The following is a 13,217-nucleotide window of genomic DNA, read 5'->3' on the forward strand; positions in this document are numbered from 1 at the left end:
GTATGTGTGGGATCCGACAACATAGTTGTTTATCCTTGGTAGCCTCTCTTATGGGGAAATGTAGTCTTGTGCTTCCATGAGCCATAGTAGTCCTGCTAGCCCAGCACTACTGCTCCGGAACACTTGACTGGCCGGCATGTGATTCACTTCGTTCCTGTGTCTGTCCCTTCGGGGAAATGTCACGCGGTGACATCCGGAGTCGTACCTAGCCTGCGACAGCCCGGTTCACAGGAGTCCTGTTAGCCCAGTGCTACAGCCCGGATTCGCACGCTGCTGACCGACATGCTCGATGTTGATTCATGTATGCCTGTCCCCGTAAGTTAGTGCCACTTTGGGTTCACGACTAGTCACGTCGGCCCGGGTTCTCTGTCATATGGATGCTAGCGACACTATCATATACGCGAGCCAAAAGGCGCAAACGGTCCCGGGCCATGGTAAGGCAACACCCGTGGGAATACCGTGCGTGAGGCTGCAAAGTGATATGAGGTGTTACCGGCTAGATCGATGTGACTTGGAATCGGGGTCCTGACATGTTTTAGATCAATGGCTTGCAACATGTTCAACTTAGCCCCTATGTTAGAGAAAGAAAAGTTGGCTACAAATGGTGGAAACTATGCGGATTGGATCTGGAACCTGAGATTTGTTCTCAGGAGTGCTAAGAAGGAGGACATCCTGGACTAGCCCCTAGATGATGCTCCTGCAAAGGATCCAACACCAGAAGAAGTTGTTGCTTACGCTGCTCGTAGTGATGACTATGATTCAGTCCAATGCCTCATGTTAACTTGCATGGAATCTGAAGTATATAAACGTTTTGAATGATCTACTACTCAATTTATAATTGGGTCACTTGAAGTTCTGTAAAATAAGAAGGCAAGGAGCGAACGTTTTGAATTAACCAAGGCCTTGATTGAATGCAAGATGAAAGTTGATAGACTGGTTTCTCTAGAATTTGGAATTCCTCCAACACTCAGTACATATATTATGGTTGCTTCACTCCCCCATCTTATGATGGCTTTATCATGAATTACAACATGAATGGGATGGAGAAAAGTGCAAACGAGTTGTTTGCTATGCTCAGAACTCCAGAAGATGGAATGCAGAAGAACAAAACAGTGTTGATGGTCAATAAGACCACCAGTTTCAAGAAGAAGGGCAAGTCCAAGAAGAAGAAATCTACTGAAGCCAGTAAGACTGAGTCTTAGAAGAAGAACAACGACGGAGCCTCTAAAGAGACTGAATGTTTCTACTGCAAGCAGCAGGACACTAGAAGCATTGCTGCAAGAATGTCGGGGAAACGACACCTATGGGATCCCGGGGAATCCCTTCTACGGTTGGCGGGGTGTGGAGCTGCGCAAAGTGCAGGTCTAGCGATCAACGCGAGGGGATTTTTGCCCAGGTTCGGACCGCAAACGATGCGTAATGCCCTAGTCCTGCTTGTCTGTGTATATTTGGTGTTCTTGAGCTCTTGAACTAGCTGTCGTGCATGCCCAGTCCAAAAAGTCTGAATCCTTCCACAGTACGCCTCGGGCCTCCTTTTATATGTCAAAGGGGTCGCCACAGTGGCACCCAGGAGGTGGAAAGTATCTATAGTGTACAAGTTTATCACCTGACATCGTAGGACAAACGCATTTAATGCGCCGCCTACGTGCCCTCTTTCTTTATTGGGGATGGCAACAAAGCTCGTCCCGTCCGTCTCTGCCTCGTCTGGCTTTGATGCGCGTCCAAGCTGATGAGGCATGCAACACCATGCTGGCTGGCTGGCTGCTGTGCTGGTGTGGTGACCGGGTCTTCACGAAGATCTGCATGCCACCACGCAAGTGCTTGCTTAGTTGGCCTAGAAGCCGCACGCTGCCACGCAGGTGCCCGCCTAGTTGGCGGGCTGGTTGCCGCATTGGAACGACCATGGGGCAGCAGAGCCTTGGTAGGTGTGGGCCTGGCTGTGGCACTGCAGATGCCGGGGTCTTCGGCCGTCCCCAGCAAGGGTCTTGCCGGGGGTCTTCGTCTTCTGGTTCTTATTTAGTCCTGCAGGCCTTTGGACTTCACAAAGATCTGCATGCCACTATGCAGGCGCCCTTGAGCCTTGGTTCTGAGGTTGTCGATGGTGTCAGAACTCTCAGGCTCAAAGGGTGGCGGCCTTGCTGGTATTGGGCAAGTTGCCCCAGCAAGGCTCTTGCCGGGGCTACGTAGGCCACCCTGGCAAGGGTGTTGCCGGGGGGGAATCCATCTTGCCCCTTTGCTCTTCACGCCTCTGGCTTGAGTGCTGCCTTGGCAGTCTTATTCTTTTTCTCCCTCTGCCCCGCCAAGCATGGCCAGCGGTGCAGCTACGACTGACCGTGCACAAGTAAAGGGGTACAGAAAGGCCCCTACTTTTGTACACCGTCAGGAGCCCCCGGGCCTGGGCCACACATAAGCGCGAAGCGTTGTTGGGCCAGGCCCAGAACGGTGCGCGGGCGCGCGTGGCAGAGTTTTAACCGCAGTAATTCTTTCACCAGTTGCGCTTCCCCACAACCCGCGTTGAGTGTGTGACATGGGGGTCGTGCGTGGAGCGGTTGCAGCACACTTGCGTCACCTTGCGGTGAATAGTAAAGAGGCGGCCCGCATCTCCCCCATAAAAAAGGAAACTGCAGGGCCACTGCTCATTTACCCCCCACGCCTTTTCCAATCTTGGAACCGCTGTTCCCCTCTTCTTCTTCAAGTGAAAATCGGAGCTCTCGCTTCTGTTCGCTGCCGCCGCGTCCCCATTACCTTTGATCTCTCGCCCCTCTCAGCCATCATGGGCATGCCGGACATCAGGTACTCCCAGGAGGCGAACATAAGCCCAAATTGCAGGCTGACCCTATTCTTCGAGCGTATCCACGATGCCCTGGAGCAGCTCCGCTCTAGCCGGGCGACTTATCAGGCAAATGAGGCTCGGAAGCTTTGTCGGGGCGCCCTAACCAAGGTGCTCACCAAGGTGGCATTCTGGAACCCCAGCGTCGACTTCGCCAATGCGCTGGAGAGCTTGTGGGAGGATGCAGACCTCACGGCGCTCGAAGAGCATATCGAGCCCATCATTAGCTGCATCGACGGAGTCAAGAGGCTGGAAGGCCAGCGCCGAGACTAGCCACCCTGTTTCTCATTGCCGCTGTGAGTTCATGCCCAAGACAATTTTATCTTAAGTTAGAACCACGACAACCATTGATGTAATATAACTTTGCAATATTCTGAAACAGTGTGTGTTATCTTCCTGTTTGGTCTTTCTTTGTATGTACACACCCTACGCTTAATTGGATAGGTTTGCCAACGCGTAAACCCGGGCTGCGGCGCTTTGAGGAACGGATCCTTAGCAGCCTGCCGGCGGCACTTGCTGCCGGGCAAGCCACCTTGCCATTCTCAGCGCAGCCGCTTGAACTGTTGAGCGGACTCGAAACAGAACAAGGGCGTTGCCAATAGCGGAAGGGTTCCTTTGCGTGCAGGCCCTCCATACAAGGAGCAAGATCTTTCGAGGAAGATAACCCTATATAAAGGAAGTTGCTCAAGGTTTTGCGTGACTTAGCTTTTCATCGCCACGCAGATGGTTGTTGTGGCTGCAGACGACACCGCTTGCCTGGCTGATGGCACCAGAGTGATGTAGATGACTTTGACCTCCTCAACCACTAGCATCTTCCCTGTCGCTCGCCTGCACTGGCGCAGTCAGACCGGCGCCAGACGAGCCGGCCGCTGGGGCTGCCTTCATCTTCGGAGCCATCATGATGAAGGAGTCGATGAGCTAACTTCTAGACCAGATTTTCACAACCCCACGTCCCCTACCTGGCACGCCAAAGAGGTCAGGAAACGACACCTATGGGATCCTGGGGAATCCCTTCTACGGTTGGCGGGGCGTGGAACTGCGCAAAGAGCAAGTCTAGCGATCAACGCGAGGGGATTTTTACCCAGGTTCGGGCCGCAAACGATGCGTAATAGCCTAGTCCTGCTTGTCTGTGTATGTTTGGTGTTCTTGGGCTCTTGAACTAGCTGTCGTGCATGCCTAGTCCAAAAAGTTCGAATCCTTCCACAGTACGCCTCAGGCCTCCTTTTATATGTCAAAGGGGTCGCCACAGTGGCACACAGGAGGTAGAAAGTATCTACAGTGTACAAGTTTATCACCTGACATCGTAGGACAAACGCATTTAATGCGCCGCCTACATGCCCTCTTGCTTTATTGGGGATGGAAACAAAGCTCATCCCGTCCGTCGCCGCCTCATCTGGCTTCGACGCGCGTCCAACCTGACAAGGCATGCAGCGCCATGCTGGCTGCCTGGCTGCTGTGCTGGTGTGGTGATCGGGTCTTCACAAAGATCTATGTGCCACCACGCAGGTGCTTGCTTAGTTGTCCTAGAAGCCGCACGCTGCCACACAGGTGCTCGCCTAGTTGGCGGGCTGGTTTCCATGTTGGAACGACCGTGGGGCACCGGAGCCTTGGTAGGTGTGGGCCTGGCTGTGGCCCTGTAGATGTCCCCGACAAGGGTCTTGCGGGGGTCCCGGCAAGGGTCTTGTCGGGGTCTTGTAGGCGTCCGCAGCAAGGGCCTTGCCGGGGGTCTTCGGCCGTCCCCGGCAAGGGTCTTGCCGAGGGTCTTCGTCTTCTGGTTCTTATTTAGTCTTTCAGGCCTTTGGTCTTCACAAAGATCTGCATGCCACCATGCAGGCGCCCCTGAGCCTTGGTTCTGAGGTTGTCGATGGTGTCGGAACTCTCAGGCTCAAAGGGTGGCGGCCTTGCTGGTGTTGGGCAAGTTGCCCCAGCAAGGCTCTTGCCGGGGCTACGTAGGCCGCCCCGGCAAGAGTGTTGCCGGGGGGGATCCAACTTGCCCCTTTGCTCTTCACGCCTCTGGCTTGAGTGCTGCCTTGGGAGTCTTATTCTTTTCCTCCCTCTGCCCCGCCAAGCATGGCCACAGGTGCGGCTACGACTGCCCGTGGACAAGTAAAGGGGTACAGAAAGGCCCCTACTTTTGTACACCGACAAAGAAGTATTTGGTGGATAAGAAGAATAGTTCTTCCGGTAAAGGTATAATCGTTATACAAAGTTAACATTATTCTACTTGTAAAAATTTTTATGTCATGAGTACTTGATACAGATTGGTTGCTCTCGTTTTGCAAACCAATGCAAGGACTACAGAGAGCTCACAAGGAGAGAAGAAATGAAATCGTGATACAAGTCGGGAGTGGTGATGGGTTGCTGCCCGGAGACCGTTAAAGCCATATCTTTAGTTTATCTTCAAGATTTATGTTAGAACTGAAATAATAGTTATTTTGCTTCCGTGTTTTGTAATGCATTATCCTATTAGTTGTGCGATGGATGTTCTTATAAGTCTTTAAACGATAGTTGCTCGGATAATTATGAGAATATGGTTTTTGATTAAACCTCTATTTTGTGATGGTTTATTCATGATGAATCTTGAAGTTTGTGATCTATAACATTAAAGCTAAACATCTTGAGAAGACTGATAAAACCACTTTGTGTGGCATTCCTTAGTTATATCAGATAATTAATCTTCATGGAGATGAAGTATAAAAGTCTTTTATTTGAATTGCCTGAATACATTAGATGTATAAAGTCCGATGGATATAACAGGGCGTGGTGAATGTTTATACTTCATCAATGTTATGAGTAAATATGATTTACTTGATTAAAGATAAGGACTAAAAACATTTGAAATAGTTCAAAGAAATTAAGGATGAAAATTAATACATTATGAGAAAAGATAAAACAAGGATTTTTCCTTCATGAAGAAATATGTCTAAGTCATAAGTTTATTAAGAAATTGAATAATTATGGAATTATTATTACCGATCAACTCTTATTAATGTTTTGGGGATTTACAAAGGAAACAACATAATATTCACTAAACACATGCATCATCTAAAAGGATGTGATAAAACTATAAAGAGTTATAGAATATCTTACACCAAAGCTTCATTGTAGGTTTTGTATTCCTCTCACTAAATTCAAAGGACAAAATGCTTGTCAAAGAATGAATATTTTTCGAGAAAAGGTTTCCTCATTAAAGGAGCAAGTGGGAGGATGATAAGACTTGTTGAGGTTATTAAATCTCTGGATTAAGTCATAACAAGAGTGAACCAGATGTTCTCGAATATTTTGTCTGTACAATTGAGCAAAGAAATTACTACATTAGATGTAGGAGCTTCAATTAAGACTATAACAAGATGTAAGGGTCATGAAATATTATTGAAACTACTGAATATTTTCATCTTAGAAGAAGATGAGACATGCACACTACAAGGAAGTAGTGATGGCGCCCAACTACAGAGGTATTACTTAAACCGTTGAAATACAAAATGAAGTCCATACACAAGGAACAAGTTTTGAACTTGATGAAACATCACATAAATTAAGTAATCATGGATAGTGATCCTTAAAGAAAAGTTTTACAAAATGGTTTCGTAGAAAAGAAAGGATTGATCTTGTCAAACCTTCTTGTTAGTAGCAATACTAAAAGTATAAATGGATTACAATGGTAAGTGTTGTGTATTATTAATAAATAAGAGATGAGTAACAAAACTATTTTGATAGGATTCCAAAAGGATGTATATAAGATACAACCAAAAGGTTTTGTTAAGAATACTAGAATGATATAGTTATTTCAAGCAATGGGTATGATTTGAAATAAAATATCAAGTAGCTGGAATTTGATGAAGTAATTGGAAAATTTAAACTTTATCGAAGAAGCTTGTAGAAACAAGAAGTTTAGTGGGATCTCTATGGAATTTATGACCTTACATATGTATGACATATCATTTGATCATAAATAATATAAAGTATATTAGCACAAAGGATTAAAATCATGTTTCTGAAAGGACTTAGAATAATTTGATGAAAGTCTATATAGATGGATTGTAACATTTGATTATACTAAGACATGTACCGTGAAAAAAAATTAAAGAAGTTTAAAAGGACAATATGTTTTCTCAAAATGCCACATATCATAACACTATGTAGAAATCAATAGTTCATGAGCATGTGTGGATGGATAGAGTTCAATTTGATTCAAAGATTGAATTCATTATATGTGCTATCAAATGTACAAACCATATGTTTCATCTATATCTATACCTGTACTAATTAGGCACTTCCAAGAAATTACCACGTTAATTAGAAAATAAGAGCCGTTTATCTGGTGGGACCGAATTATTACGGTCTAGATTTACCCACCCAATCTTTTTTTCTCCAAAAAACTCGCATACTCGTTTCATGCTTGGACTCTATATAGCCTCCACGATTTATTTTTAAGCTCTTTGGTCTCCACGATTCAATCTACATCAAACACACTCTTTCACAGTTAGGACTCTATATGGCGTCTACCCTTAATCTAGGATAAAACATACCTAATCTTTCGGAAGGTCAACTACCCGCTCCTAACTTTGTGCCGCTCTCCATGCCCTAGGCCTAGAGACTCCATCCGTGAGATGTGGTCTCACTATCCAGGTTGACGACTCCGGCGGCTGGTGGCGCTCCCATTCGTCGCCAGCGAGCAGAAGTTGCAGCCTCGCGGCCCGAGGTACACCGCCACTGTGCACCCAACCGTCTCCCTTTCCCTCTCTGTTCTCCGTCGTAGGTCGCCGACCATTCCTGCTGCAACTCAATCAATCCTATCCCTCCCAAATCTTTAGATCTCTTTTGATATCAACTTTTCAAATCTAGGACCATAGGGATGATCTGAGGTAGCCATGTGTTTTTCTATTTCCCATTAGATTCATTTGTGTTCTTTTGATCTGGAAAAGGTTGTATCACAAGAGCATTAGTAATTTGTGCTGTAGGGCTCTGTATAGGCTTTTGATTTCTTGTTGTAACATTAGTATTGTTTCTCACTGTGTATTTGTAGAACTCGCATTGTTATTCTTGGAGTTCCATGTATGTAGACCTTCACCTCTTGTATGTATTTCATTGCAATGTATGATCTATGCTACAATCCAGTCTCTCCTTAATGCCCTTCCCAACCGAGCATTAGTTCTCTTCTTATTTCAAGTTTTTATATGTAGGATGGTTGATGCATCATATGAGGAGGTGTATGCATAATGGTTTGAATAAAGGAGGCTGCCATATGTACTTGAGGACATCAAGTTGAGGAATTACGTTGGACTAGTGACACAACAACTCACAATCCAAACCCTACTCAAGTTCTTCTCCCATTATTCCTGCTCCACCCCATCCATAAATAAGCCTGCATTGTTAATTCCCTCCTCTTCCATCCGTTAAATTCATCTCTGAACCCCTAACAAGTTGTCTTAGTACATCACGTTTCATCAACAACAATAGTTTTTTCCTTATCTATCTTCATCACTTCTCTGCGTCATATTATACATTTTGGCGAGCGGAGGAGAACCAGCTAGGGTGTGATATGCATAGCCTAAAGTGGCACCATGCAGTAAGTTTCTGTTAAACTACATCTTCATTAATTACCCACTAGGCAATTTACATTAATTGTTTACAGGAAGCTTTACACATGTCTTCCCTTGCGACCATTTGTTAGACAACAAAATTAGTTAACAATTCCTATATATCTAATGAATTTGGACACTATGTTATTTCTTCCGAGTAAACGCTAATTGTTAGGTTATCTACATGGTACAGTGGTATATATAATATTGTGTATAATCTATATTTGGTAGATCTGTAGTAAGATTTTCAAATTGCCGCCCATGCAAAAATTAAGTTAGATGTATGGCGTAGTTGAGTTATGTAGGTTCTGTTTACAGCACATACATGTACTATGTTTGAAAGAGGATCCAAATCTATGTTTTTTTATTGTTAAACACATTTGAAATTTCACTGCAAATGTAACCATGGAATCCATATTTCCTAGGTTCGTTCCTGATAATATGATATTTCTTTTGGAGCTCCAGTGTTTAGATTTTAGAGATGCTAACTTATACAAAATACGCTAATATATATTGTCACCTAACATATTAGAGTGCCCTTTTAGTGATTTGCATATTTAAAGCGGGGAGGTATATACATTGATAATGATCCAAATATTTTCAGCTAAATATGTTTCACGAAATTAATAAATGTATGTGTTCCATTGTGAGCAGCAGAATGTTCAGTGTACATGCGTGACACTATATCTACTTCTTCACATAGTACTCTAGACTAGGAACTGTAAAAAAACATGTGAGAAAACTTAATCACTACCATACTATTTTTAAGTAGCTTGCAAATAGGACTTATAATCCTTATATGATTTTATTACCTCCAATTTCAGTATGGTTGTGTCATTGATCACATTGTAACTATTCCTGCTACTGCAGGTTTGACTTAAATTTTAGATTATGTTCATATGGTGTTTGATGAGGACATTAATACCATTGTTACTCCCACAGCCCCTGCTATTATACATACTGGACCAATTACTAGAGCTCTCGCACGCCAATTAAATTACCATGTACTTTCGTTTCTTGGTAATGATTCTAATGTTCATGAGAATATGATGCTGCCTAAATTGGATACATTTGTTTTGCTTACAAATGAAGGGCCTAGCTTGGAGAAGTATGAACATTGGAGCAAGAACAAGCATGGAGTTGATAGCATGCGCAAGGGAAACAAAAATGGAGTTTCCAGTGATGATTTCAGAACTTTGAAGCCACCATAATGAGTGCATGAAGCCTTGGACGAAATATACAAGATGCCACTTCATAAATTTCATCGAGAGGCTATTATAGGTGTTGTGTCACCTTATTATTGGGCGAGGCCCATGTAATTTCAAAATACTTGAATATAGGCTGTTTTTAGAGTCCGTATGTGTGGGGAAACAAGAGTTAGGGTTGGTTTCGGACCCCTCCTCCAAGGGCCACGAAATCCCCCCCCCCCTCTTCCTCCATATATACAGCCCTAGGGCATCGTTTAGACTTTGGGTTTTGTTTAGATTAAAAGTTCGCCATAGCTGCAACTTCACGTACTACGTTTGTGTTCAACGACCAGACCAAGATGTCACAGAACCCCACCTTGATCAATAAAGCTTTCATCTTATATTCGCAATATCCAGATTGCAATCTTAGTTTCTTGCTTGTTCTTCATTTGCTTCAGGAAATAGACCTTCATGGCCAGGTTGATCGTGCTCCGGCGTGGTCAATAACCTCTCGGAGTTGGTTTAGCGATTGCTAAGGTGCGACGTCCTCGCACGTTCGTAGTCGGATCGTCAAAGTTGACTTCCACCAAAGCGATATCCATCATCTCATCGAAAGACGGGACACCTTTGCCTCTATCAAGTGGTATCAGAGCTCCAGGTTGCTCGGTGAGATTTTACAGTTTTTCATAGTTTAGATCGAGTCTGTTCTTTGTACCTACAGTCCATGAAAAAGCCAAAAAAAAATTAGGGTTAGTTCATCATATCCAAACCAATCTGAGCCATTGCATAATCTTTCCTGTATTTGCGTTGTTGAATTTGGGGTTGCATCGTCGTGTCAAGTTGCTGGTCTTAGCGTCTAGTTCTTTAGAGTTTCGAGTTCTGTTCACAAGTCGTCACGCCGCTGCCGCACCATCATTATTGGCCTACCGATCCGAGTCCATATACCACCACCGCTCCGAGTCCATATACCACCACCAATCCGAGTCCATATACCACCACCAATCTGTGTTCATATACCACCACCAATCCGAGTCCACACATACCACCAGTCCGAGTTCGAACAGATTGATCTCCGCAACCAGTCCTAGTCCAGTATTTATTCCTTTATTTTCGAGTTCCAGAGCACACGATACTACGAGTCATGAACAAGTCGGTTTCCCCAACTTCCGTGCTACCCGTACAAGAAAAATAGTTCCAGTTTCAAAAAAAAACTAAGTCTGGAAAATTCTAGCTAGGCAGTTTTTAGACCATTTGTAGACTTTTTCGAAAAAAAATATTGCAGAGCAAAAAAAAGAGGAAAAAAGTGCAAACAAAAATACAAAAAAAATTCAGAGTGTGCTCCTCCCTTGTTTACGTGCAGCGCCGTGATTTTGTTAGTGTCCTAGGCTCGTGTCTCTAGCACGGTCTATCCTAGGACCAGCATAGTGCCGTCGTTGAGCGTTTATTCAACTTTGCATCTCTGAATTGATTATTGCTGACCCTTTTTGCTACCATATTATAAGCCTTCCCAGCTCCACATACATCTACGACGTGCATTTGACTCTCCCTGGTAATCGCTCTATCCAAGCTTTGAGAGTTTTGACTACAACGGTTGCTGGTCACCGCCTGCTGCTGGGTAAGAACCGGTAAGAATTTGAGATTTGCTTGACGGATTTGTGACACCCACCACCACCACTTGTTAGTAGTCTGTAGGATCATATTCTTGTGTGTTTCTATTGCTGCTAACCATGGCAGGATCACAAGCCGATGAGATTGACTGGGAGAACTTGACGAACAAGGAGCTTCATGATAAGTTTCAGCAAATGATGAGTAGACATGTGGAAGATGTGCTAAACAGATTTGAAGAGTCCATGGAGAAGATAGATGGCATTGATAAGGCGTTCGAAACAATGCTCGATAACAAGTTTAATGAATTGCTCGCGCGTCTTCCAGAACCACCGCCTGCTGCACCTGTCGCACCTCTACAACAACAACAACATCGCCTTCCAAATCAAGTGGGACGAGCACAACGCATTCCCCTTGAGCCTGGTCAAACTTCTGGTGCCGGTGTACCTACTGCTGGTAGCTCCTGCTACTACTGTAGAGGTGGAGGACCATTACGAGGATGAGGTTGATCAAAATCAGAACTACGTGCAACCACCACCAGGTCGTCCTCATGCATATCATCGCAACGGTAGGGCTGCACCACCACCTGAGGTACGAGATCATGACCATCTTCCTAAAGTAAAATTGAATATTCCACCATTTGAGGGTAGATATGTTCCCGATATATATCTTACTTGGGAGTTAGAAACTGAACAACGGTTTACATGTTTACAATATCCTGAGGAGAGACGTGTTCCTGCTGCTGTTTGTGCTTTCACTAGTTTTGCATGTGTTTGGTTGTATGAACATTGTAGATTACAGTACTGCAGGATGGTCCAAACGCGACACTACGATCAGAGACCCTTCGACGAAACTGTGTGCGATGCCATAATCGCAAACGGTGGTGTAAAAAACCGTCAAAAAAGGTGCAAAACATTTGCGATGACAGATGCATCAAACACGGTTCAGAATTTAGTTGCGTGTGCGATACATGGCATATGGTTCAGCTCAATTAACTATTTGGGATGAGGAGGAACAAAAGAAACGGGCAGCCAGATGAAGGCATGTGCGATATACAACATACGGTTCACTGGGATGAACTGTGTGTGATTAGGCAACACAATGGAAACGGTTCAACTGAACAAGATGTGTGTGATACGCGGCAAACAGGTCCGTAATCAGAAATGCGTGCGAAGACCAATAATAACACAGACGACTGCTGCTAATAAGCCGTGTGAATTGCTCTGTCTACAGTAGAATAACATGTATGTATATAACTAAAATAAACATCCAATTACATAAGTGACTATACAGATCATTCGCACACACCTCAATAAACAATTGCATGCATTCTAAAGTAGGAGAAACGATCGTCTAGTCATCTACTTCATGTGACTCTCCCGCCACTGCTATGTGGCTCGATCCCTCGTCTGGGTCAGGAAGAAGACAGTTCCTCATGTCAACGATCCGCCTGTACATCACGTAGCTTGTGTACGCGTCCATGGCCGCGTACTTGACATGTTGTCATCCAGTCTCTCATGCCACACACTATGCCAGGCGTTCTTGTCCTTATTGCTCTCTTCCTTCATCTTCGCGTAGTAGGGGTCGATGATGGCTGAGGCGAGGTCAACCAGGGAGTTCAGTTTGTTTTTGTCGTTGCCCAGACCTTGTAGTGGTGTTGGATGTTGAGAAGATTCGGGCATTTCAAGTCCGAAACCTTGAGCGCTGTTAGATCGTTGGTGGTGTCCACCATAGCGAAACTATAGTTGGACTGGTTGATAAACCTGGAGAAATGCTCGCAAGGCCTTGTGGCAAGGTGGTAGTGGTAGACGAGGACGTCATGCCGCACGCACAACTGGGCGACGACAACCTTCTGATCGTGCCCGGCACGACCAATGGTGTACTCGAGGTCGAAGCCGACCACTCGGTACTTGTCCTCGGCAAGGAACTGCTCCATAGTTTGGATGGAGCTCTCCACCGAGACCGGATCGTTCGTGTACACCACCGAGAGGGCCTTCCCCCTCACGTGGGTGT

At 44.9% G+C, this 13,217-nt stretch overlaps 1 long non-coding RNA gene across 1 annotated transcript; it reads left to right on the top strand.

Moving 5' to 3' along the window:
• Positions 1 to 6,604: 6,604 nt before the first annotated feature.
• On the top strand, positions 6,605 to 10,090 carry LOC109749522 (uncharacterized). Its single transcript, XR_002229673.3, has 3 exons — positions 6,605 to 7,532; positions 8,014 to 8,399; positions 9,505 to 10,090. It is a non-coding gene; the product is annotated as an uncharacterized lncRNA (long non-coding RNA).
• The last annotated feature ends 3,127 nt before the right edge of the window (positions 10,091 to 13,217 follow it).

The sequence above is a fragment of the Aegilops tauschii genome, chromosome 3, assembly GCF_002575655.3.
Source record: "Aegilops tauschii subsp. strangulata cultivar AL8/78 chromosome 3, Aet v6.0, whole genome shotgun sequence".
Classification (NCBI taxonomy): Eukaryota; Viridiplantae; Streptophyta; class Magnoliopsida; order Poales; family Poaceae; genus Aegilops; species Aegilops tauschii.